Source organism: Plecotus auritus (genome assembly GCF_963455305.1).
Source record: "Plecotus auritus genome assembly, chromosome: X".
NCBI classification, from domain to species: Eukaryota; Metazoa; Chordata; class Mammalia; order Chiroptera; family Vespertilionidae; genus Plecotus; species Plecotus auritus.
In genome coordinates this window covers 122,227,860-122,251,820 of record NC_137784.1, presented here as the reverse complement: position 1 = coordinate 122,251,820, position 23,961 = coordinate 122,227,860, and positions in this window count along the sequence as shown.

The following is a 23,961-nucleotide window of genomic DNA, read 5'->3' as shown; positions in this document are numbered from 1 at the left end:
AGTACAATGCCTACACTATTATGTGGTCCACAAACAGTAGCTGCTGCTGTTGTCATTATTACAATTTAAAGATTCTGTTTTATCCAGGATGTGCTGAAATTAAAAAAATAGGCCCTCCCCCAAATATCAGCAACTTAAAACAGATGCATTTCTCACAATACAGTTCAATGGTTTACTTCCAATAAGTGAGTCAGAGATCTTGGTTAAGACCGTTTAGAGCTACTGATATCACTGAAAATTTTGTTCCCATTTTCACATGAACTTGTGAAAGAGATAGCTTAGAAAAGACACTTTTACTCTTATATGCATCACAATAGAAGCATCACTGTCACTTCTGCTTTCATTTCCACTAGCAAGAATTCAGTAGCAGGCTCCCACATAACTATATGAAGACAGATGAACTGTGTTCTTCCTGAATACCTATGAAGAGGAAATGGAGTCTTAAAACATTATTTTTTAAACCACAAATAGTTTCTTTATTTGGTAATAAATATCTATACAACAGCAACAACAATCAGTTGCTTTGCTATATGATTCCAATCTTATCTCATTTCCCTTCTCTATTGGATCATTGGATGGAATGACAGTTTTGTCATCTTTGAGAAGTCACTTTGCTGAAATCTCACAAATGTATTTCCCTGTGAATGTCCCTTAAACCTCTTAAACTGATTTTTGTCTGAAAATGAAATGACCTTGCTCTGTAGGACATCTTTAAGAATGTCTTTCCAATCAGCAACCCAACCTGGTTGAATGAAGCTTTGTGAACTAAAAATATTCACTTTGGTGCTACAGCTGCCCAGTGTTTCAGCACTTGAGTATATGATTATGCCCACTGGACAATCAGACCTACATTGCTGGAGTATCTCCAAAGCATCTTCCAGAGAAGATGACAAGTTCATCTGAGCCTGTTTTCCAACTGGGGCTCCCTCTATCAGGATAAATTTCCAAGAGATGTCGTTAGCATTTCTGAACTGGAGATAATTAGTAACAGGTCAATTTGTCATAATTAGAAGGAATCAGTGTCACAGCAACAGCTGATACCAGGGAAGAATAATCATCAGAGAAATTTATTAGGACCATTTCCATTCAAAGAAACAATTTATTAAGAACTCCCACAAAAAAAGTGAATCCTGTCACAGTAGCGATTACTATAAAAAGCAGTCTGCTCAAATGGAAGCTGAAGCTCACTTTGAATCTGACTGCATATAAATGATCAGGAATGACAAGCTACATCTATTGAAATATAACTGCAATGTTCAATAGGAATATTCTAAGTAATATTCTTTTGTTTTATGAAAGATTGTTTTAAAATCACTAGTCATTCACCACTGAGCATAAAGAAGTATATTAATCATACAAACCTACAATTTATACAGCACATTCATTCTCTCAGATTTATCCTCTGCTAAGTCAGCTAATCAGCAAATGCATCTGCAATTTGGTGTGATACTATCAGTGTATATTGAGGGACATATAAGAGACAGTGCTATAAATGTTAAGCTATGTTAACTCGTGGTATCATCTCCTACATGTCCTTTAATTCTGATCAATTTTTTCAGTCTCTACTGCCACTGACCCAGCTACCATCATCTTGTACCTGGGCAACAGCAACAGTTGCATGATTCAGATTCACCCATCTCCCCTCTAATCTATTTTAACTGGAGCATAAAGGTAATCCAGGGTTTGCCACTCATCTGCTTAAAAATTGCCAATAGCTTCCCTTATATTTAGAATGATTATAAATTACCTACCATTATCTCAAAATTCTGTGAGATTTGGCACATTCTGATCTTCCCAATATGATCTACTACTTGGACAAAACCACCAAACTCAATTGTATCTATATATATAAAAGCCAAGCGACCAGACAGATGGAATGGAAGGACCGGAAGGACCGGTTGCTATGATGCGCACTGCAGCAGCCAACCAGCCCAATCAAGACCCCAATCAGCCCCCCGCAACTGCCCACAGCCCCTACCCTGGCTGATCGGACCCCCAATCGGCCCTCCACACCCCAATCAGGGGTGGGGCTGGCCTGCCAACAGCCCACATCCCCTCCCCCTTGCCGGCCTGGCCTGATGGCCCTCATCGGGGCAGGCCAGCCAGACCCCACACATACACAAATTCATGCACCAGACCTCTAGTTTTGATTATAAAGGAATAAGATCAATTGCTTAACAGGTCTATCAGAATGTATTCATACAAATGTGTGTTCTGCCTGTGAAGGTTCCATCAGAGCAAAATCCCTGGCCATATACAAAAAAACAAGTTTCATTATTTTATTGTCTCATATCATTTTGAGTTCTAAAGTATTAATAATTAGCTTACCTGATTAAGTCATCAAAACAGACTCCAAGTGTATTTTGGCTACAGCAAACAATCTAAAAACTAATTAAGAATGATATATGACTGACATGGAGAATGTTCAATAGAACATAACTTAATTTCCAAAAGGGATTCCAGAAATGATCTGTGCACTGCAAATGTTAGTGGTAGAAGTCTAAAATTCCAAAGGAGATAGTTTTTTGGAAAGGAAATACCTCACTTGGGCATAAAATTACTTATATTTTTTGACAGGCACTCTGTATTATTACCTTACCATCTGGCCTTCTATGTCACTGTCAACTTTGGACTTCCTCAGGAGTTTGGGGACAAAGTCATAAAGAGAGTTGCAGTCATAGTTATGTCTTTCAAATATTCTGTAGTAATCCCTCAGCATTGGCGAGGGTCATGGGTCTTGAACTCTTACTCTGAAAAATACAAATAGAGGTAGGAAATCTGAGTTTCTATGTTCTCATAAAAACTGGTACCCATGTCCCATCTCTCTAGTGAAGAAATAGTGTGCCATGGAAACCTTGGAGTGCAATGACATTCTACTAAACACTTTTCAGATCACAGTGAAAACACATCCTCTTCTCACTCAGATTTAGCAGGATGTTTCTTTAGCTTTAATGTTGGCAACCCTTAGAGGGCCCAAGCTGCTTATCAAAGACTCTCCAAGAGTATTATTAACTGGATCATTCACAGCAGTTCTAATATCAAGACAGCAAGATGGTCTGCACAGTTACCAATCTGTCTTTGACATCTCCCAGACAATCTTCACAGCATCCTCTGTGTGACTTCTGGGCTGTTAACAAGCTCTTCTGCTATATTCATCTACTTAGCTTTCAGCTCTGCTAGTTTCTCAGTCAGAGTCAGCAGTCATGTGTCTTGCCTATTCATTATATCACCTTCCCCAAAGAATAGCATGGGCCTAGAAAAGAAAGACATTGGACAAGCAGCAGTTTAAGGGTTACTTCCTTGGGCAAGAATACATGCTACCATGTCAGAACAAGCAACGAGCATCTCTGAAGTAACATCTGCTGCTTTTTTCACACTGCGTTTATAACTCCCCTCAAAAGCTATTGCAGCAGTATGTAGTCAGAAACCATTAGGATTAATTAAGTGACTAAGCAAGAAAATAAAAACAGTAAGTGTTGCCTTAAAGGGAACTTATGATATCCAAGAAGCAGCTGGATAATAAGGCTTATGAAAGGTCAAAGATTGACTTGGATATTAGAGTGTCACAGAGAACTCCAGCTCAGTTTCCTTTGAGGAGTATCTGTCATAATCTTCTTAGTTTCCTATAATAAAATACCCTGGACTGCTTGGCTTAAAAATATAAATTTATTTTCTCACAGTTCTGGAGGATGGAGGTCTGAGATCAGAATGTCAGCATAGTTGTTTTCTGGTGAGAGCTCTCATCCTGGTTTGTAGATGGCCACCTTTTTGCTCTGTGTTCTCCTGGCCATTTCTTGGTGGGTGCACAAGGATAAAGAATGAGCTCTTTACCTGTCTTGTCTCTTCTTAAAAGTGCTATTGGATCAGGGCCCCACCATTATGACTTCATTTAACCTTAATTATCTCCATATAGGACCCATTCCAAATGCAGTCACATTGGAGGTTAGAGCTACAGCATATTACTGTTAGGGCCACACAATTCAGTTCATAGCAGTGTCTTTAAATATACCCTGGGAGAATTGGACTAGGTAACTCCTTTTGAACACAAAATTACCTAGGTTTGATTATTGCAGTGAAAACAACTTCATTGGCATCACCTATTAAGGTAAGAGATGAGGAAGAAGAAGCCAGGCACAAAAAGGTAAAAAGTGGATAACGCTTATCCTACTCTTATTTCTCATTCCATCTGAAAAGGGAGATAAAGGTCTCTAAAGTCCCACCACAGCTTTAACCTGGGCCATTCTAACTTTGTTTCATTAGATATTGGAATTCCAGGGAAAAAATGCAAAAACAAAGATTCTATTATTTAAAAAATAAATTGAAATTGCACTGAGAGGCTCACTTGGTTAGAGTGTTGTCCCTATATGCCAAGGTTGACCGTTCCCTAGTCAAGGCATATACAGCAATCAACCAATGAATATGTAAATAAGTGGGACAACAAATCCATGTTTCTCTCTCTCTCTCTCTCTCTCTCTCTCTGTCTGTCTTTCTCTCTCCATCTCTCTCTGTCCCTCTCTCTTCCTCTAAAAGATAATTTGAACTCCATGGGTTCCAGTTAGGAGTTGGCAAAATGTAGCTTATTTTCTTTATCTTCAAGGGCAATCGGGCCTGACTAACTAGATCATAAAGTTTTTCTATGAGTCAGGGTAAATAAAAGGATATGGCATAGAATTGCAGGAGAAAAGGAGAGAATAGAATTTGAACAAAAATTAGTCATCAGGGTCTTTGCCCCACATATTCAGTGCTACATATGGGATGGAGAGGATGTGATTCAGAAATATCTTGAGGATTTGAAAAGAATACCAAAATCCGATGAGTTTAGACACATGTTCTTCTTTGAAAAAAGTTGTGGTGTGATATGGTTAGGAAATACGGTTCCCAGGTGATGTAGAAGACACATAGAACTTCTCAATTTTTCTGTAGAATATCAAAGATATAAATAAGGATGTTTCCTGAGAGTTTTCAAGAGAAGGCCATAAAGGTGGAGGTGAAGTGGTCCTAAAGCTGAGAGAGCACTGCAAGACATATCAACAGGTCCAGAGTGCCAACCCTAACTCAAGGGTCTGAGTCATCTGTATAAACAGAGATGTATACAAGTTACTAAGGTAGAAATGGTCACTGAGAACCAAAATGCAAGGCAACGAGGTCACAAGACCTAGATTTTGGAATTGGGGGACAGCAAGGTGCTATATGGTCAGGGAAACAAAGAACATGTTTGAGGGTAAATAAAGCTTACCTCTTCTTTGCAGTTCCCAAATCATGTAAGGTTCCCTTCCCCATATATATAAAATTCATCTTGGAGAAAAGCAGGGAATGAAGGAATAAACTTGAATACCAGTCTAAACCATTTAAATAGAAATTGTTATTTAAAGAGATACTTCCATGCCTTTTAGTAGGGAGATAATAGGGTGGTGGTGGTAGTAGTGTGTGTAGGGGATGCTCATTAGGAAAGTCAGAAAAGTTATCTTTGGAGAAGCGACATTTTTTTTTCCTACCTGGGCATGACAATTTTGTGATTCCCTCTACATATAATTGTCTTTTTGTGGAGATTGGGGAAATGGACTGTAGTCATTCTGAATGTCTTTTGAACAGAAGAAACACATGAAGATCCTACTTTCTACGTTTATTTGTCCAAAGAAAAGGCAAGAAAGAAAGCTGAACTGAGGTCATGAGAAATAGAATCATGATAAGGAGGCAAAGGTTTACAGGACCCAATGCTTCAGGAAATATAGAAATATTTCTTTTTTATATATATTTTTTATTTCAGAGAGGAGGGTTGAGAAAGAAAGAGTCAGAAACATCAATGATGAGAGAGAATCATTGATTGGCTGCATCCTGCCTGCCCTACACTGGGGATTGAGCCCACAATGCAGGCATATGCCCTGACTAGAAATCAAACAGTGACGTCCTGGTTGATAGGTCGCTGCTCAACCACTGAGCCACACCGGCTGGGCTAGAAATAGTTCTTATCTCTAAAATTTGCTTTGGGGTTTGGTAAGTGCTATGCAAGAGGCCTTACAATAAAGGTTCAAAGGACATAATCAAACATATCATGTTCACACCACTTAGTCATTTGACATAGGAAGTCAGGGTTCTGACATAAAAGTACTGCTCCCTGAATCAGCTTATCTGGTTCTCTAGCTTCTTGATTTTATTTTATATTATCCCTCTCCCTTGTTCTTCTATTTCACACCTCCCCACAACTCCAGCGGGTCAGTTTCCCTGACCTACTAAGCCCGGTGAGTGGTGAGTACTTATATTATGTGATACATATCATGTTGAGATCTATTAAAACAAAGGCACTGGTATCACAATATTAAACAAAGAGAAAAAGAAAATTCTTGCTGAGAAAGAGTAATGGACTGGATAGAGTGCCAAAGTAGCTGAGATCAGAGTGACAGGGTGGGCGGCAAAGAAAAGAAAAAAAGATAGCTAGGCAAAGAGAAATTCCAGATCTACTAAGACTGAAAGTGTCCAAGAGAAGACTTAGTAACTAGTACCAGAAGGTAGCAAACATTTAAATGCCCATTCACCTCCTTTGATGCTACTCTGCATGTGAATGTCAGTATCACCTCTGCTGTTTGTTTTTGTTGTGTGTTTTTTTCCTGGATTTCAATGCCTTTTCCTTGTTCCTTGCCAGGAGTACTAAACCAACTCCCCTTCTTTAATCTGCTGCCCATATCCCTTGCTGCAACCCACAGATCCCAATAGCCTCACTTAAACACTTTTTTTTTTCTTGTCCTCAAATCCTAGCATCTATCCAAAGGTCAGCTAATTAGTTTTAGCTTTGCTGGGTAGGTATACTCCTGAAAATAAAATGCACACGTTGCTTCCAGACTGTTTTTATCGTCAGGGAAGGCAAATCATTCATATGGTCATCAAGAATGTGATCTACTCTAATTTTCCTCAGTAATATGAGAGAGTTCAGAGTCAGATTACATACCAACACAACCTTAGGAAAAGATCAATAAATAGACTGTCTATATGCAAAGGATAAAAGCATAGGCTAGTTCCCATGCAGAAACAAAGAGAACAAATGCAAAGACTATACTTTCACAGAGCTGTCCTTTTAATTAGACTCACAGATTTGTAAACAGATACTTTCAGTACAATGTAGAAATTAAAATGATGGAGAAATTTACAAAGTGTTGGGAGAGGGAGGATTAAAATGTAGAGGGTTTCATTTAACCTAATCCGGTTCAGAAGGTCAGAGAAAACTTCCTGAAGAAAGTGATGCTTTAGCTAAGTTTTAAATAATGAGTAGGTAGCCCTAGCCGGTTTGGCTCATTGGATAGAACATCGGCCTACAGACTTAAGGGTTTTGGGTTCAATTCTGGTCAAGGGCATATGCCCCGCTTGTGGGCTCAATCCCCAGTGGTGGGTATGCAGAAAGCAGCCAATCAATGATTCTCTCTCATCACTGATGTTTCTATCTCTCTCTCCCTCTCCCTTCCTCTCTGAAATCAATAAATATATATTTTTAAAAAAGAAAGAACTAGAGGATTAGGTAAGTTCATCTTAAAATAAATAAATAAATAAATAAACAAACAAACAAACAAACAAATAATAATGAGTAGATGGGTTTCCACTACAGGGCTTTTGTACATTCTGTTCTGCTTGGAAAACTTTTCTCCTGAGTCTTTGAGTAGCTCATCTCTTCTCAACCTTTATGTTTTAGTTTACATGTTGCATTTCTAGAGGGACCTTCTCTGATTACCTTTCCTAAATTAGGTCCTTCTATCTTACTCACTTTCATAGCATTGCTTGCTTACTTGTTTGGCATTATCTCCCAAACTCTAATATAGGCTTCTGAGGACACAAATCTTGTCTACCCTCTTCGCCATTATAAAACCAGTGCTTGCAGTATAATATAGGTACTCAACAGTGCTTGTTATGTAGATGCATAAAGCATGACTGAAGCACAGTGTGCACAGCAAGACATGGTCATGGATGTAGCAACTGGGACAGGCAGAAGCCAAGTTCTAAAGGATGCTATGTTAGGTTTAAAATAATTTATCCTGAGTATAAATAATTTCTGAGTGCTTTTAAACTGGTAAGTGATATGATAAAAATCACACTTAAGAAAGGGCATATGACTATCAGGAGGGGCATATGATATAAGCTGAGGCTATAGGGAAAGGGCAGAGTTTGTATTTCAAATAGTAATAAATTTGAGGATACCTATAAAAGTTAATAAAATAGGCGGTGATTGGAGTTTGGACAGGGATAGGAAATTATTGTAGAAATGGGAGGAGTCCTCTTTGAGTAGAAAAACTTGAGCTGATACTTGAAATATATGAAAGATCTGGTGCTACAAAGACTTGGAAGAGAAATGTGGCTTAGGATGAAGGAACAGCAGACAATAAGATGGTGGTTCTATAACCAGACAAATAATGGGTCCGTGCTGCCTGTCACTACTCGAGCCAATTAAGCAGAGATAGGGTTGAATCATATATGAGTGTTTATTCCAGTATTGCCACCAGTATGGGAGAGCAGCAGGTTATCCACTAAAATCTGCTCTGCAGCCCACCATAAGCCAGCTGCTTATATATATAGGTAGAAATACAAAAGGGAGGTAGGCAAAAGGGCAGTTTACAGATATGCAAAAGAACTAGGGGTCTTCAAAGGGCTTAGTGATATGCATGGGGAAATAGCCAAAGGAAGTGCCAAAATTAACAGGTAAGCAGGCTGGAGATTTGCAAAGGCCTGCAGGTATGCAAAAAGGTTGGGGATCTTCAAAGTGCTGGCATTCTGGTTTCTGTAAAAAATCTTTGTTATTCTATCCAAGCTCCAAATGGGGAGGAAAGGCTGTATCTCCAGGTTAGCTCCAGCCAAGGTAGAATGTGCCTTCTTTAATCAGAATAAAACAATCATGGTTAACAGAGAATGATTAATATTTCTTACAATACTAACTGGTTCTCCAACATTTTATTTCTGCCCCATTTCAGTTCTAGTCAGGGCATTCAAACAAGAAAAATTAATAAAAAGCATCCAGATTTGAAAGTCTGAGCTGTTTATACACACAAACACTTTTGACACCAAATGCATGGTGTATTTTTCTCACATCAACTAGCTATCCAACTTTCCTGACAATGCAGGTTAAGGGTTCAGTTCCATAAGACTGTTCCCAACCCCCACCTTTCAGCCTCAGAAAAGTGTTCTACTTACTATTCTTGGTTTATTAAATGAGACACAACTCAAATAGCCAAGTTATGGAAAAGGGGCACAGAGCTTCTATGCTCTCTCTGAGTGTGTCACCTTACTGACACATTGATGTGTTCACCAACTCAGAAGCTCCCAAACCCTATCATCTAGGGGTTAATAGAGGTTTCGTTACCTACCGTGTTTCCCCGAAAATAATAGATCCTCCGAAAATAAGACCTACTTACAGGTTTCCTTCTGAGCGAAATATAAGGCATCCCCAAAAAATAAGGCCCCCAGGCTCTGTCTCACAATGAAAATTAATTTACCGTAAACTGGTCGCTAGGGCCGCCCTGACTGGCGTCTAGCAACCAGTGACGTTACGTGGAGTCCTGACTTCACTGCTGTGTGGAGGCGGAGCGGAGGTCGGAGTGAGGAGTGAGTGCGGGGCGGGAGAGAGGAGGAGACTTTCGCAGATGCATGTAGAAGAACAAGAGGATTAGAGCGGACGGGAGGCGGTGAAGGTGGTGAGTGCTGGTCTGTCTCTGGTGACACTACCTGATGCTTGCGGCCATCTTCATGATGACTGAAGGTTCTCAGTCAGTGGCAGACCCTGCTCCAGCCCAGATCCAGGCCCCAGCAAGCCCAGTGACAGTCCCCAGGCAGGCCCCAGGGGGTAAATGTCTGATAAAGGGGTAGGGGGGATGTCTGGTGAAGGTGTTCAGTGGCACAGGGGTGGGGGGAGGGGGATCACTTAAAATGACACAGGAGGATCAGAGGAGGCAATCAAAATAACACAGGAGGATCAGAGGGGACAATCAAAATGACACAGGAGGATCAAAAGGGGTTACTAAAATGGTAATCCCCCCTCTGATTCTCCTGTGCCATTTTGATTCCCCCCTCTGATCCCCCCTGTGTCATTTTGAGTGATCCCCCTCCCCCCACCTTGATACCCCAATTCCTTTTTTTTTACCCCTAGAAATGAGTGCAAAAAGAAAAAGCTACTCCGTGGAGTACAAGAAAGGAATCGTGGAAGACTCTTGGGGCCAAAATCTTACTGCTTTCTGCAAAGAGAAGATGTTGAGTATCCGATTGGTCCAAAAATGGCAAGCAGAGTATGGTAACCTCATTGAACAAGTGGACAAGGGAAATGCTAAAAAGCGCAAGTGTGGATCAGGTCGGCAACCATTATTTTCCAAGCTGGAAGACCTGATCTGTGAATGGGTTGTTGACAGGAGAGCAAAGGCTTTGGTTGTGAATAGGGCTCAGATTCAAGAATTTGCCCTTGCAATGGCACCACAGTTTGACATAGCCCCCAAAGACTTCAAAGCATCACAACACTGGCTGGATAATTTCCTTCCGCGAAGTGAACTGTCTTTAAGAAGATCTACAACATTGTTTAGGTTGGAAGATACTCAAGTTATTAAGCGAGCACTTGCATTCAAGTCCTTTATTGATGATGCTGACTTCTCTAAATGCAATCTTTCCAACATGATTGCTATGGATGAAACTGCAGTGTTTATGGGCCAATCATCTCAAACAACAATTGAACAGCAGGGTGCCTCCTTAGCGTACATTCCCTCCACTGCTTACGAAAGTGCACATGTTTCCTGTATTTTGGCAATTTGTCTGGATGGCACTAAAATCCCACCTTTAATCATTTATAAGGGCAAGAAGGAAAAGATTGAACGTGTTTTGGACGTTTTTATTCTTGCAACTGAAAAAGCCTGGGCCACACAAGCAGTTATAAGGAAGTGGGTCGATTTAATGCTGCCGCTTGTTTTGCGAGGGAGCCAAAGAGGTCTGCTAGTCTGGGATGCAGCCAGCACTCACCGCGCTAAAGACATGAAGACATTTCTTCATGAAAGAAAAATAGATCAAATAATGATTCCCGCAGGAATGACGGCCTATCTCCAGACTCTTGATATTGCAATAAACAAGCCATTCAAAGACAATTTCCGCATGGAAATTAATGACTACATTGAAAATAGAATGGAGAGAAATCAGCGTGGAAACTTTGTGAAACCTAAACTGCAAGAAGTTGTGACTTGGGTGAAGAATTCATGGGAGAAAATTACTGATAGTTGCATTGCAAATGCACTGCGAGCAGGCTACCTTGACAAGAAGTACTCATTTAAAGACAATGCTATTGCTAAACATGAGAGATTTGGTCCACTGATTCTGAAAGAAATGGAGTCACAAGAAATTCACCAGGAAATTCAGGAATTGGATTGTTATGATGATGTCCCAGAAGATAATGACATGATTGTCATTGAATAAATGAGTAAATTCTTGATACTGTATGATTCACAGTTTGTCTGGTTTGTGTTGACAACTACCGTACTACCGTACCGTATACAGGTAATAAATTTCCTTTATTTTCATTTAACAATAAATGTGTACCGTATTCTTCTTCATGGAAAAATAAGAGATCCTCTAAAAATAAGACCTAGCGTGTCTTTGGGGGCAAAAATTAATATAAGACACTGTCTTATTTTCGGGAAAACACGCTAAATACTTATGGCCCAGTGCATGAAATTTGTGCATGGTGGGGGGGGGTCCCCTCAGCCCAGCCTGAAGCCTCTCCAATCAGGGACTCCTTGGGGGATGTCCGACTGCCGGTTTAGGCCTGATTCCGGCAGTCAGACATCCCTCTCACAATTCTGGACCGCTGGCTCCTAATCGCTCACCTGCCTGCCTGCCTGGTCATCTCTAACTGCCCCCCTGCTGGCCTGACCACCCCTCACTGCCTCTGAGTACCAGCCTGATCACCCCCAACTGCCCCTTCCCTGCCAACCTGGTCACTTCTAACTGCCTCCCCACTGAACTGGTCACCCATTATGGCCCGCCCTGCTGGCCTGGTCGCCCCCAACTGGCCCCCTGCTAGCCTAATCACCCCTAACTGCCCTCCCTGCCAGCCTGGTCGCCCCTCACAGCCTGCTGTTCAGTCATTTGATCATTCCTCACTAACCCTCCCGCCAGCCTGGTCACCCCACGCTGCATGCTGTTCAGTCGTTTGATCATCCCTCACTAACCACCCTGCTCGCCTGGTCGTAGGCAGCCATCTTATGAGGGTGTGAGGGTTAATTTGCATATTACCTCTTTATTATATAGGATATAAAAGCCTAAGCAACCAGCTGGTAGCTATGATGTGCACTGACCACCAGGGGGCAAACACTAAGCACAGGAGCGGAAACCACAGGCATGGAAACATGGAACAGAATGATGAATCTTCAAGGGAAAGGTGGAGAGGGGAGGTTGGGAAGAGATTAACCAAAGATTTTATATGCATAGTAGAGGCCAGGTGCATGGATTTGTGCACCGGTGGGGTTCCTCAGCCTGGCCTGCAGAGATCAGGCCAAAACTGGCTCTTGGACATCCCCCAAGGGGTCCCAGATTGTAAGAGGGCACAGGCCAGGGTGAGGGACCCCACCGGTGCATGAATTCATGCACTGGGCCTCTAGTCCTATATAATAAAACGGTAATATGCAAATTGACCCTAACAGCAGAACAACCGGGAACGACCAGTCACTATGACGTGCACTGACCACCAGGTGGAAGACCCTCAACACAGGAGCTGCCCCCTGGTGGTCAGCACACTTCCACAGCGGGGAGCACTGCTCAGCCAGAAGCCGGCTCATGGCTGCCAACATAGCAGTGGTGGCGGGAGCCTCTCCCACCTCTGTAGCAGCGCTAAGGATGTCTGAATAACTGAATACCAGCTTAGTCAGACATCCCCTGAGGGCTCCAGTTAGTTAGACATCCTCTGAGGGCTCCGGGCTGCCAGAGGGTGCCGGCTGGGCTGAAGGACCCCTCTGAGTGCATGGATTTTCATGCACCAAGCCTCTAGTATAGTTATAATTGATTAAATCATCAGCCATTGGTTATTGATGCAATCTCCAGTCCTCTCCTCCTTGGAGATCAGGGAGTAGGTCTGAAAATTCCATCCCTCTTATCATGCCTCCATCTTTCTGACAACCAGCCCTCATCCCAAAGCTATCTAGAGTCCCCCCAACCATCAGTTGTCTCATTTGCATATGAAAGACATTCTTATCACTCCTGAAATTCCAAAGATTTTAACAATTCTGTGTCAGAAACTGGAGACAAAGGCCAGATATTTATTTTCATTATATTGTTAGAGGCAGAAATAGAATATTGGGGACCAGCTATAATTTTAAGAAATATTAATCATACTCTGTTAACCGTGGTTGTTTTGTTCTGATTAAAGAAGTCACATTCTAACCTGGCTGGGAGTTGCACTTGGGACCTGGGAGCTCACCTGAAAATGCAGCCCATCCTCTCCCTCCTGGAGCTGCCTATTATCATGGAAACATTAACAACCTTGTTGCAAAAGCCAGAGCCTCCAGCCCTTTGCATATTGCCATCCCTTTGAAGACCCCAGGTCTTTGCATACCTGCAGGCCTTTGCAAATATCCAGCCCACATTACCTGTAAACTGCCCTTTGGCAAACCCTTTTGTTTACTTCCCCATGTAATCTTTGTCCTTCTACCCTATATGAGCAGCTGGTTTATGCAGGGGGGCCAAGCAAATTTTTGTGGATGACCTGCTACTCTCCCATACTATTGGCAGTGTTGGAATAAATGCTCACATATGAGTCAACCCTGTCTCTGATTAATTGGATCAAGTAGTGACAGGCAGCCCAGTCCCATTGATTATCTAGTGTTAATGTAAAAAAAAAACCCATTGAAACCTGTAAAGAATTTTTGTGAGTTTATTTGAGCCAAACTGTCAACATATGCCGGTGTGCAGAACCTCAGCAAATTGAGATAATGCTCCAGAGAACGCGGGTTACATTTGTATTTATACATTGCAATCAAAGGAGGAACATAGGTGGGTTACGTGAAATTCATTGGTTATAGATTAAGGAGGTGGGATAAAGCAAAGTGGAGGAAACCCCTGGGATTGGATAAAAAGTAAAATGATGGACACATACTTAGGTGGGTGCAGGAACAATTAACATGATAATGAAGGAATTTGTGGTATCTGTCCTGGCACCCAGGTACGTTAGGTTGTTCCCCAAGGGGTCCAGAAAAAGGGAAGTTACAAGTTACCTAGACATTTCAAGGGTATGTTATCATAGATGCAAAAAGACAGATAGGCTCAGTTAAGGTAAAGGTTGACCTTGTCAGTGAAGATACTGGCCTAGGACGTAACTGCCCACCATAACTGCATTTAGTTAAAGTTTAATTTCAGACCATCCTTTGTGGCTCCTTTAGGTCTCTGAGTTTGCAAGACTGCCATGTAGGCCTCCCCTGAGCTTGTCAGGTCAGCATGTGGCCCCTTTTGTACACACTAGTTACAATATCACAGAATGGATGAAGTAAAACCATCTCTATTTTAGTATGACACAATATTACATTTAGAAAATACTTGGAATCCACAGAAAGCTACTAGAACTAATGAATATGTTTACCAAAGTTATGGGATATAACTCAGTGTACATGAAATTGGCATTCCTATAACCGGCAATGAACAATCCAAAAGTAAAATTAGCCATTCTGACAGGTGTGAGATGGTTCCTCATTGTTGTTTTGATTTGCATCTCTCGGATGATTAGTGACTTTGAGCATGTTTTCATATGTCTCTTGGCTTTCTAAATGTCCTCTTTCAAAAAGTGTCTATTGGTCTTTTGCCCATTTTTTTTTTATTTTATTGGGTTGTTTATCTTCCTTTGGTTAAGTTTTATGAGTTTCCTGTAAATGTTGGAGATTAAACCCTTATTGGAGATAACATTGGCAAATATGTTCTCCCATGCAGTGGGCTTTCTTGTTGTTTTGTTAATGGTTTCTTTTGCTGTGCTGAAGCTTTTTATTTTGATGTAGTCCCATTTGCGTATTTTATTCTTAGTTTTGTTAATGTAAAAAAAAAACATTGAAACCTGTAAAGAATTTTTGTGAGTTTATTTGAACCAAACTGTCGACACATGTTGGGAATCAGAACCTCAATGAATTGAGATAGATAGTGCTCTGGAGAATGGCGGGTTAAATCTGTATTTACACATTGCAATCAAAGGAAAGGGACATAGGTGGGTTACATGAAATCCATTGGTGATAGACTAGAGAGGCGGGACAAAGCAAAGCTAGGAAACCCCTGGGATTGGATAAAAAGTAAAATGATGGACACATACTTAGGTGGGTGCAGGAACAATTAACATGATAATGAAGGAATTTGTGATATCTGTCCTGGTGCCCAGCACATTAGGTTGTGCTCCAAGGGGTCCAAAAAAAGGGAAGTTACAAGTTACCCAGACATTTCAAAGGGTATGTTATTATAGATGCAAAAAGACAGATAGGCTCAGTTAAGGTAAAGGTTGACCTTATCAGTGAAGATACCGGCCTAGGACTTAACTGCTCACTGAAAGGTAAAGAATTTTGTTTACTTTATCTTATCTGGGCAAATCCTGAACTTCTTAACTCCAGAGATTAAAAAGCAACAATGGAAAATGGAGCTTCAGGAAAAAAAAAAAAAGCAAACCCTAACTGAAAGAGTAAAGTTTTTTTTACAGCTGTCCGTTTTTATCTTAACTCTCCAAGGTCTCCCCCCTCCACCAGTGATGGGAACAAGACCCTTATACCTGTCCCAGGAAACAGCCCCGAGCTAAGAGCAGACAGAGCAAATAGTGCTCTGACAGATAAGAAAAGCAGGACATGAGATTACCGGATGGGACTGTTGACTGAAAACTTAGGCCCTGTCATTAAACATGTTATTAACGAGCCCTGTTGGAATTTCCTGGCGGCTTTGTCCTCTCTTCCCCCTCACATGTGTAAACCGCCCCCCCCCCCCACCGATGTATGGTTTTTGCCTATATATACTTGTAAGACTTTCTGTTCGGGTTTCGACTCCTCTGCTCCCTTGTGAGTTACGAGTTGAGCCCCAGGGCGCTGGAATAAAGCCTCTTGCTGTTTGCATCAAGTGACGCCTCCTGCGGATGATTGGGGTTGCCATCGATCCATGGGACAGAGTAAGGGTCTCCCTCTGGGGGTCTTACACTCACCATAACTGCTTTTAGTTAAAGTTTAATTTCAGACCATCCTTTGTGGCTCCTTTAGGTCTCTGAGTTTGCAAGACTGCCATGCAGGCCTCCCCTGAGCTTGTCAGGTCAGCATGTGCCCCCTTTTGTCCACAGTTTCCATTGCCCTTGGAGCTGTATTAGTAAAGATATTGCTACAATAAATGTCTGCTATTTTGCTGTCTCTGGCTTCTTCTAATATTTTTATGGTTTCCTGCTTTACGTTTAAGTCCTTTATCCATTTCGAGTTTATTTTTGTGTATGGTGTAAGTTGATGGTCTAGTTTCATTTTTTTGCATGTATCTGTCCAATTTTCCCAACACTATTTATTGAAGAGACTGTATCAACTCCATTGTATGCTCTTTTTTCCCTTGTCAAATATTAATTGAGCATAATGGCTTGGGTTGATTTCTGGGTTGTCTGTTCTGTTCCAATGGTCTATATGTCTATTCCTGTGCCAGTACCAGGCAGTACAACAAAGGACAGTGCTGTTGAGGATGCAGAGAAAAAGGAACTCTCTTGCACTGCTGGTGGGAATGCAGACTGATGCAGCCACTGTGGAAAACAGTATGGAGTTTCCTCAAAAAAAAAAAAAAAAAAAAAAAAAAAGAGGAACTTCCATTTGACCCAGTAATCCCACTTCCAGGAATATATCTAAAGAAACTAGAAACAGGAATCAGAAAGGATATATGCACCCTTGTGTTCATAGCAGCACAATTTACAATAGCTAAGATTTGGAAACAGCCTAAGTGCCATCAGCAGATGAGTGGATTAGAAAACTGTAGTACATCTACACAATGGAATACTACACTGCTGTAAAAAAAGAACTAATTCTTACCATTTGCAACAGCATGGATGGAACTGGAGAGCATTATGCTAAGGAAATAAGCCAGTCAGAGAAAGATAAATATCATATCATCTCACTCATTTGTGGAATATAATGAACAACACAAACCAATGAACAAAAACAGAATCATAGAAGCATCAACTAGACTGTCCAACCTATGAGGGAAGGTGGGTAGGTTGAGGTGGTAAGAGATCAATCAAAGGACTTGTATGCATGCATATGATCATAACCAATGGACACAGATGGGGGGATTTTAGGGCATGTGCTGGGGGTGGGGGGCAGCCAGGGAGAGGTCAATGGGGGAAAAAGGAGATTTATGTAATACATTAAACAATAAAGAACTTAAATTAAAAAAATAAAAATAAATCAATACAATGGAAAAATAAGTAAAATTAATAAATTAATCCAATTTTTTACAAAAGTACCCCAAAGAATAAAATACTTTGTAATAAATTTTTAAAAAGAAATCTGAAACTTGTACTATAAAAATCACAAAATATTGCTAAAAATTAAAGAATACTTAAATAAATGAAAATTTATCCCATGTTCATGGATCAGAATACAGTATTGTTAATACAAAAATACTCCCCAAATTTATCTATAGATTTAATGAAATCTAATAAAAATATTTTGCAGATATTGACAAGCTTATCTAAAACTCATATGCAAATTCATGGGACCGAGATTAGCCAAAATGACCCTAAAAAAATAAAGAATGAAGTTGGATTATTCACTCTTTCCTGTTTCAAAACTTACTACAGAGTTACAGTTTCTAAGACAGTATGATACTGGCATAAGATTAAACATATCAATGGAATATAATTTAGAGTCCATGAGTAAACTGATACAATTGAATTTAGACAGTAGTGTCAAGGGTATTCAATGGGGGAAAAATCATAATTTCAACAAATAGTTGAAACGATTAAATAGTTTGACAAATGGGTATTACATGCAAATGAAGTTAGAACCTAGAGTATACTTGGCTATACTCTTTGTACAAAGCGCCAGTCTTAGATAGAACACAATAATGTTTACTAAAAGTACATCTACTCACAAACCCAATCATATCTTATGTGAAAATTAGAAAAGAAACTAAAAAAGAAAATGTTAACAAGCACAGTACAATCAGAATGAATTATCGCATATGAGCTCTCCAATAAGTTCTTTAAAAAGTAGTAAGTTTCCCTTAACTGGTGTTCAAGAAGATGCTGGATGGCTTTCAATAAAGTTAAGGTATCCCTTCATTAGGTCATACAGAAAGAAAAGTCAGGGAAATGTAGTAGACATAAATTGCAAAGCTAGAAATGTGTCTTTTGATGCAAGGGCAAATCATTAAAAATTTTTTTTTTCAGTTTATGGGTCATCTCCTAAAATCACCTTATTCTTATTTAACATGCTGATTCCTGAGTTTCATCTTATATCTAATATATCAGAATATCTAGGAGGAAGCTAAAGATTCTGAGTTCTTGTAACCTGTCCCTCAGGTGATGGTTATAAAGATGAAAATTTGAAAAACCCTGTTTTATAAGAAAGTGAATGGTGCATTTCAGTTATGAGTCAATTTTTCAAGTGTCAAAGTCTATTTTAAAGTGCAATTGTGGGAACCACGGGGGTTTTGTGCTTAAGGTGTTAAAGCAATGCCTTTTTCCAAGACCTCTAGTAAATCATCTTTTATAGTTTTTGATGCACTACACTTGTCCTTGACCATGCATTTCAGTTTTTGTATGCCCTTGAATCCTCCCATATCAAGTACCATTACGTATTAGATGTCATCTGTTCAAAATTCTTTTTACAATTTTTATTTTTCTAGAACTTTTCTGAAGTTCATTTCTAAGATTCTGGGTTCATACTATAGTAGATATAATAGGTACTGTTTATCTAACAAGCAGGTTTTACCATTCTTTTATGTCTGGTTCCTTTGAGAATCTGCTCTCTGTATCTATGTGGTACACGTAGGGCTTTTAATAATATGTATCCTAGCTCCAGTCAAAGAGGATGTCATCTCCCAGGTTGAAACAATGATAGTACTGCTACCTCTGGTTATTGTTCAGTAACAAGTATATATTCCTAATTGGGAAAATTCAAGTCTACACCAGCACGTTTCTTCTAGAGAAAGCTAAATATATAATCTCTTTCAGCTGAGGACACTAAACTTTTGAAGAATGAGTCTGAGGCTTTATTGACGTTCAAGCTTCTGCTTGAATGGTAGAAGTGCTTGCCCCTCACTTCAAGTCTATGGAAAGGAGTTTCAAGATAACCATGGGTGTCTTAATTTGTGTACTTTATAATCTGGCCTAATTCTCATCGCACCAGAGAGATCTAAAGGGCATAGGACAAGTTAGCTACCCATTGGTGAGCCAAAGTAAAGACATTTTTATAGGGCTATTTATAGTTGCTGAGTTTGTTGTGAGGCTGCACAAGAGTTTCTTATAGACTTGAAGAGTCATGTCCATGTTATTGTCAGTTCTAGCCAAGAGGAACATCTGTAGTAGTAACAGACATTCACAGAGAGAAATTATAAATATTAGAAGATTCCAGGGGCTGAAAACCATTAGAGAGGAACCCAACGAAAGGTTAATCTGCCATTGTTTTGGCTCCCATTCACCTGCTCTTCAATATTCTCTCTCTACCCTTCTACATCTACTCCTTGCCCTGAAAGGCTGACCTTGATACACTATATCAAAGGGATCCCTTACCCTTTGGCTTCCAGTAAATATTTTTAATGGAGATCCACAGCAGAAGATCTGAGGGAAGGGGAAGATTAGGTCAGAATGTTTATTTCCTGGCTCTTTTCCTCAAATTCCCCTGAGCCTGTCATATCCCATTCTGTTCCTTTTATATTGACAGTCTCTTCATGACTGTCTCTTTCTGGGTACTGGCAGCTACTCCCTCATCCATTCAGGCCTAGAGGTAGTAACTCCCACTGTCACTAACCCCAGGTTATTTCACTTTCCTTTATGGTCTGCCTATGCTACACCTATAATTTTGTAAATAGTCCCTTTTAAACTAAACCTTCTTCAAATATCCCAGATCTGAGTGTGCTATCTGTATCTTGGGGACTCTAATGGTACAGCCCTCATCAAGGAAACTGCTGATGAGAATCTCCAGAAATGACACATGTCTGAGAAACTCATGGAATCAACCTACCAGAAAGGCAGGCTCAAGTACAAAGAATTGCAGACTTAAGTCACCCAGTCAGTATTAATCATGCAGACATATTCTTACTCCATTACCTCTCCTCCCTCCCTTTGCTCCAACTCTACTTAGAATATAAACCTTAAATAACAAGTTCAGGGAAGAGAAATAGAAAAACAACATGGGGAAGGAATGTATCCCTTTCACTGACTACAGTGGGGGGAGAGAAGAGCTTTAACTTTATTTCAAATTTAGAGTTTTAATTATTACATGAGACAGGATATTTTAATTTGTTCTCAAAGGACCTCTATTACATTAGAAAGATAAAATAATCTCCATGAGGCCTACATTTTTTTTTTTGCAATGTTAAAGTGAGAACTAACCAAATTAAATATAAAGGCTCAATGAAAACAAAAAATAAGAATAAAAATAAATTGCCCTGCTTCCTCATATTTCAAATTATTGTTTGGATTCTTGGGATCCTCTACTCTACTGTTGAATCCCTGTATATTATTCTTTATATTAGTCAGTGTATGCTTAATTTCTGACTGGTTCTTTTCCTTTATTTTTATTTTATTTTATTTTTTGACACTCTCACTAAGATCCTTGAAGGTCTCACTAAGTTCCTCAGAGGTTTCTAGAAGATTCTTGAGTAACCTTATAACTGTGGTTTTGAACTCTATATCCAGTAGTTTGCTTTCATCAATTTCTTTCATTTGTGACATGTTTCTTTGTCTCCGCATTTTGGCTGCTTCTCTGTGTTTGTTTCTATATATTGGGTAACTGCTGTTTCTATATATTGAGTTGATAGAGTGGCCTTGTGTGGTAGGCGTCCTATAGGGCCCAGTGGCTCAGCCTCTCCAGTCACCTGAGGTGGACACTCTTGGTGCACCCCTTTGTGGACAGTGTGCACAATCTTGTTGTATTTAAGCCTTGATTGCTGTTGGTATCACTGGGAGGAATTGACCTCCAGGCCAATTGGCTGTGGGGACCAGCTGCGACTACAGTGGGAGAGCTGCTGTGCTGGAGACTTGCTTCAGTGGGGCTTTGGTGCTCACTGAGTCTTCCCCTTGAGTGTGTTGCTTATGGAGGTGAAGAGTTGTAATCTCATATGGTTTCACACTGACCACTGGGTACACTGGCTCTTGGATCTCCAATGAAGTGCAAAGTCAGCCACTGCCTGTGGCCATCCAGGTGGAGCTACAGAGGGATCTTCAGATTCCTCCTCATTGTATCAGGTTTGGAAGTGCCCAGATGAGGCCCAGCTGTGAAGCAAGGCAGGCTGGAGCTGGTGCCGGTTTTGGGGCCTTTTATTGATAGGTTTGGGGTTCCCTGACTCAGCTACAGCTTTTTAACAGAGTTTTAGCCTGAGAAAGGACAGGCCTAAGAATAACCAGATGCTTCATTATATACAGGTATGCACTGCTAAGATCTTTGCTTGGTGGTTATAATTAATACTAGAGGCCCAGTGCATGACATTCGTGTACTCAGGTGGGGGGTCCCTCAGCCCAGCATGTGCCCTTTAGCAGTCAGGGAGTCCTTGGAGGATGTCCAACTGATGGCTTAGTCCTGCTCCCTGCGGAGAGCGGGTCTAAGCCATAGTTGGAAATCCTTAGCACTGCTGCAGAGGTGGGAAAGGCTCCCGCCACTACCGCTGCGTTTGCCAGCCATCAGCCTGGCTTGTGGTTGAGTGGCACTCCCCCTGTGGGTGCACAGTGACCACCAGGGGGCAGCTCCTGCATTGATTGTCTGCCCCCTCATGGTCAGTGCACATCATAGCAACTGGTCATTCTGCCATTTGGTCAATTTGCACATTGGTCTTTTATTATATAGGCTAGTTGGTTAATAAGATGTAGCTAAAGTGAAGCAAAATCATGCTATGCACATGTGTGGGTACATCTTTAAAGGCTTTCAACCTAATTTGTTTTGTATTTTTCTTCTTTGATATTTGAATATATTTGCTGCATGGGTCTTCTATGGTTTTGAATTCTTTTATTTTTTCTGTATCCCAAGATCTGGCAACCATTGATTAACAATCTATTTTTGTAGCTGCTGCTCATCCTTTGTTGATTTCATATAGAATATGCATTTGAGTTTACTGATATTTTAATTATCCATTTTGCAGTCATGGAACTCCTTTATATAGCATGACCTTTGGACAACTAGAGCTGCTCTCAAGGTAGTCACTCAGGCATGCATGCAGTAATCAGTCAGTCATTCAACAAACTGGCTTATGCAAACTCCCTTATTCTTTTGTAAATATGTACTTCAAACTGAAAAATGTGGTATTATAATTAATAGTACTTTGATTTACTCATTTCAATGGAATTTGTTTTGCAGTTTAATTATTCACAGCTATTATATCCGCTGGTACGTAAAGAAAGGGGCTACACATCTGACATTTATCTTTATTGAATTTTAAGTATACATACATATATAAAGCACATATACATAAATATAAAGTTATAAATGTATATGAAGTATATGCATCTATATAAAGTATATATAAATAAAAAATATATATAAAAGAGCCTTTACGAGCAATCAGCAGGAACCTGAGGCTGCGTCCCCCCACCCCCATGGGGCTTGACAGGAGACCTCAGGCCATGCCCCCTCCCCGCCGCCAGTCCGGGTGACCTCAGGCCGTGCCTCCTGCCCTGGCACCAGGCTGGGGGACTTCAGGCCATGCCCCCCTCCCCGGCACCAGGCCGGGGAACCTCAGGCCGTGCCCTCCACCCAGCATGGCTTGACAGGGGACCTCAGGCCGTGCCCCCCTCCCTGCCGCCAGTCCGGGTGACCTCAGGCCGTGCCTCCTGCCCTGGCACCAGGCTGGGGGACTTCAGGCCATGCCCCCCTCCCCGGCACCAGGCCGGGGGACCTCAGGCCGTGCCCTCCACCCAGCAGGGCTTGACAGGGGACCTCAGGCCATGCCCCCCTCCCTGCCGCCAGTCCGGGTGACCTCAGGCCATGCCCCGCGCCCCGGCATCAGGCCAGGGGACCTCAGGCCACGCTCCCCGCCTGGCAGGGCTTGACGGCAGACCTCAGGCTGTGCCTCCCACCCTGGCACTGGGACAGGGGACCTGAGGCTGTGCCACCCCCTGCCCCAGGCCTGGGGACCTGAGGCCACACCCGCACCCCATTGCTGGGGGACCTGAGGTTGTGCCCCCCACCCAGTGCTGGGCTGGGGGACCTGAGGCTGCGCCCCGTGCCCAGAGGGGCTTGACAGGGAACATGAGGCCATGCCCCCCACCCAGTGCCAGGCTGGGGGAGCTAAGGTTGCGCCCCCACCCAGCAGGGCTTGATGGGGGACCTCAGGCTGCACCCCCTGCCTGGTACTGGGCCAGGGGACCTGAGGCTGCACCTCCCACCCAGTGGGGCTTGACAAGGGCAGGACCGGCCGGGTCTGCATCTATCCCAATAGGGTGGCGCCGGCCAGATCTGGGTCTTGTGTGATTTCAAGGTGCATGTGGGTGGGCAGGGACTTGACTCTGGATCCCATGGTGCACCCCAGACTCTGACAGGAGGATGATTTTCATATACATTTTACTAATTTTCTTTCATCTCTGACACTTCTATTTAGAGAAAGGGCAAATAGCAATATTAAAATATTTCCCTTTATTAATTCCCTTTTAACATGCACAAATTTCGTGCACCAGGCTACTAGTATTATATATGTTTCTATATATAGATACATTTATATTTATTTATACACACATACATATATATGTATAAATATTTGCATTCAGATATCTAATTTTTCTAACTACATTTTTAAAAAATCCTTTCCTAATTAATTATCTTAGCATCT